Source organism: Stegostoma tigrinum, chromosome 8 (genome assembly GCF_030684315.1).
Source record: "Stegostoma tigrinum isolate sSteTig4 chromosome 8, sSteTig4.hap1, whole genome shotgun sequence".
In the NCBI taxonomy this organism is placed as follows: domain Eukaryota; kingdom Metazoa; phylum Chordata; class Chondrichthyes; order Orectolobiformes; family Stegostomatidae; genus Stegostoma; species Stegostoma tigrinum.
The window spans coordinates 16,968,346-16,972,573 of NC_081361.1; the positions used below are offsets into that span (position 1 = coordinate 16,968,346).

At 40.3% G+C, this 4,228-nt stretch overlaps 1 pseudogene; it reads left to right on the forward strand.

Moving 5' to 3' along the window:
- Positions 1 to 368: 368 nt before the first annotated feature.
- Positions 369 to 487, forward strand: LOC125456700 (5S ribosomal RNA; annotated as a pseudogene).
- Positions 488 to 4,228: the final 3,741 nt, after the last annotated feature.

A 4,228-nucleotide genomic window follows, 5' to 3' on the forward strand; every position in this document is an offset into this window, starting at 1 on the left:
GAAGGCGTGGTTTGAAAGTATATAACTAAGTAGCTTGTGTGCTGTTTGCATTTAACCCTGAATATCAGCTGATAAAAGATACAAAAATTCCTTGAGGTCAAATTGACAAAAATATTGTAAAGTGATGATGCGCATGATCGTGAAGTTTAGTGTGTTTGCAATCAACTGTTGATATATCTAATCTGAGCCTAGTCAATACATGACAGCTGCTTGGTATTTAACATGTTAGTATAAAATGGTGCAATATAGAGTCCCTGTGCCAGACCGAGAAACTTGAGTTCAAGTCCCACATGCTCCAAAGTTGTGTAATGACATCTCTGAACAGATTGGTTAGAGAAATAGATTTAAAAATATGTATACAAATCATTGCCTGTGCCCACAAAAGTTTGAAAACACCCAATCTCACCTGATCTTGGAAGCTAAGTGGGCTCAAGCCTGATTGGTACTTGGATGGGAGACCTCCTGGGAATACCAGGTGCAGTAGGCTTTAAATGAGTGTCCTCTTGTAGCACAGTGGTAGTGTCCCTACTCCTGGACTGGGAGGACCATGTTCAAGTCCCATCAGCTCCAGAGATGTGTACTAACATCTCTGAACAGGTTGATTAGGAAAATAAGTTAATAAAAATAATATATAATTCATTGGGTGCTTTTCCAGCAACCTTGGCCTTAATAAACTAACCACTCATTATAGTCATGAACAAAAGGAACAGAAGTATGAGTAGGCCATTCAGCCCTTAAGCTCACTGCACCATTTATTAGGGCCATGGCTGATCTGATCATGGCCTCAACACCCCTTCTCTACCTGGTCCACACAACACTTGGCTCCCTCTGTAACGCATTCCTGAATATATTCAATGGCTCTGACTTGATTGGGGCAAACATTTCAGAAGGTTGGTGACCCTTCCAGGGCCATGAATTTTTCTTTATTTCTGTCTTGAATGAGAAGACCTTTGATAGTGAAGCTTTGCTCCTTGTTCTAGCCTCTTCCAGAAGGGAAGATATCCTCTCATCATCCCATCCTGTTCCCTCAGAATCTTAGATTTCAGGCAGATCAACTCTTGTTCTTCTCAACTCCAATGTGTAAGTGTTCAACTTTCCTCATTAGATAATCCAGTGAGCCCAGAGTCAAATCTAATGGAACTTCTTTGAAACAATTAGAAAATGCTGGATAAACTCAGCAGAATTAACACTTTGAGTTCGATACAACTTATCTAAAACTGGTTGTGAAGTAGAGTCATTGAAATCGAAAGGTTAATACTGTTTCTGCCAGACACGTTGAGTTTCTCCAGTATTTTCTGGGCTGATTTCAGATTTCCAGCATCTGCAGTATTTTGCTTTTTTAAAAACTTCTTTGATCTGCCTCCAATAAAGGTATATTCTTCCTTATGTAAGAAGGCCAAAACTATGTTTATTAATAGATTAGACTATCTACAGTGTGGACACAGGCCCTTTGACCCAACAAGTCCACACTGCCCTTTGGATCATCCCATCCAGACCCATCCTCCTATAACCCACACACCCCTGAACACTACGGGCAATTTAGCATGGCCAATCCACCTAGCCTGCACATCTTTGGACTGTGGGAGGAAACCGGAGCACCCGGAGGAAACCCATGCAGACTCAGGGAGAATGTACAGACGCGGGGAGAATGTGCAAACTCCGCACAGACAGTTGCCCAAGGGTGGAATCGAACCTGGGTCCCTGGTGCTGTGAGGCTGCAGTGCTAACCACTGGGTCACCATGCCGCCCCAGTACGCTAACTGTAGTCCTAACAATGCCTTGCACAATTACAACAAGACTTCTCCAAAGTTATACTGAATTTCTTTTGCAATAAGCTATAAAATTCTACTTGCCTTCCTAATTGTTTGCTACAGCTGCATGCTAATCTTTTGTGATCCATGTACAAAGTCACCCAAATCCCTCATTACTACAGTGTTCTCTGGTCTCCCTCCAATTAAATAGTGTGCAGTTTTATCTATTCTTCCTGCCAATTTGGATAACCTCACATTTCCCCACATTAGATTGTATCAACCAAATTTTTTTTGCTTTCCAAGTAACTGAACTAACTGACCCCAAATAATGGTCAACTAGGAATGAATGCATCTGCTCTCTAAAATCAAAGAAATCCATTACCATCTTTTAGCATTACCTGGAATCTTGGTGAATTCATTGGTTTTGTAGGCTCTTACTATGTATGGTATGCATTTGGCACAACAAAAAGTAATCCTGTACATCTTTCGAAATGCCTGGCCTTGGGATTGTCTCTGTGAGTTTCTAGCACCTTGTCTGGAGCACAGACGACACCAGTCATGTCTCATTAGACTAAACCTGAATCTTTGGATGTGCTTCAACATTCTTGAGACTTCTTTCAATCCAACAATGTTACAAAAGTCTTGTGCTCTATCCACAGCTGGTACTTCAGTCCCATGAGATAATTTGGGTACCTTTCACATTCTGTTGTTTAAAGTATTCTCTCTCTGTAACCTTGCAGTCAACATCTTTGGAGGTATTTTGGGGTTCTCAGCTTTTTCTCTCAAACTCTTTCAAGAAACTTTCCTGCCTTTGGAATCTTCCCCTTCCCTGGTGCGTCCCTTGGATTCTATTTTAACTTTAAACCCGGGATCTGGAGAATATGTTTTTTCCCATTGCTACCATTGTGTCTTGTGCTTTAGGATAATTCTGTTATCTACACATTGACAACCTAATGTGGAACATCGCAGAGCATGATTGTCTGTCATATACTGTCTCAGCTCCTAGTAGCACTGAATTGTAACATTTGTGTCTGTATACAACTGATTCTCAAATGCAAGTTCCTTGTTTAACGTCACTAAGTCTCTGACTTCATGCATTAATTCTAATGTGGTGCCTAATCTCATACTGAAGTCAAAATCTTGAGAACAGCTATATTATCGTGATTTACAAAAATCTCACTGAGCCACAAATGCAATTGACGTTGGCACCAAATAGCTCTTCTCATCAATAACTCAGTTCTTAATGCTCAGTTTAGATTTCACCAAAGCTCATACTGAACTGGAACTGAATTGAGTGTCATTGAGAGTAACCAAGTTAGCAGTTGATGAACTGTAACAAAAATACCTTGAACAAAAATCAAGTCAATGGATCTCAAGGAAAAGCCAATGACTGCTGGTGGGCTTGCTGACTCAGGTCGTATTATTAGTTTCCAATAATTTTATAACTAATTGACAAAAGCACTCAAGGAAAGTGAGAAACACATTCCTTTTAATGTCCCAATGATTTTAATTCCAGGTTCATCCTTCATTTCGTGACACTCCAAGAAAATCCCAGAAGCCTTCATAATCCAAGAAATCAGATCTAATTCACATGGGTGATGCTGACCTTTCAGTCTCCCATCATTTGATTTTCTGCTCCACTCCCACAATGACCTTTCTGCCTCTGACACTGTTCCAATCCCATTGTAAGCTCAAGAAACAGAACCTAGTCTTTCAATCAGAGATTTTATAGTTTCCAAACTATACATCAAACTCAACAATTTCACACCAATATATTTTCTTCTTTATTTGAATGTTGGTGATGACTCCACTTTCCAATTTAAAACACATTTTTGTCTCCACTTCCAATCATTTGCTTTTCACAGTCATCCCTTTTTCATTTAATCTCTCTGCCCTTCCACATTTTCCTTTCATTTCCCTGCCTGTCTGTCACTGAAAATTCCTAATTCTGCCAAAGCGTCATCAATTTGAAACATTCACTCTGTTTCTCTCTCCACGGGTACCACCCGACCTGATGAGATTGTTAAAATTCATTCATGGGGTGTGGACTTTATTGGATAGACAAGCATTTATTGCCCTCCTAATTTCCCACAGAGCAGTTAAGAGTCAACAATATTGCTGTGGAGTCACATGTAGGCCAGACCAGGTGAGGATAGTACATTTCTGAAAGGGCATTAGTGAACGAGAAGGGTTTTCCCAACAATCAGCAATGATTTCATGGTCATCATTTGGCTTTAAAGTTCAGAACTGAAATTAATTTGAATTTACCAAATTCAAATTCCATCATCTACCATCCAAGACTTGAACCTGCGTCCACAGAACATTACATGGGTCTCTGGGTTACCAGTCCCGTGATACTATCACTAGGCCATCACTTCCCCAGCCTGCCTTCTTTTATTGCACAGGGTGTGATTTATGGCAATCACAATACAATATTGCAACTCTGGGATGTTGCTGTTCCTTCAACCCAACTATTT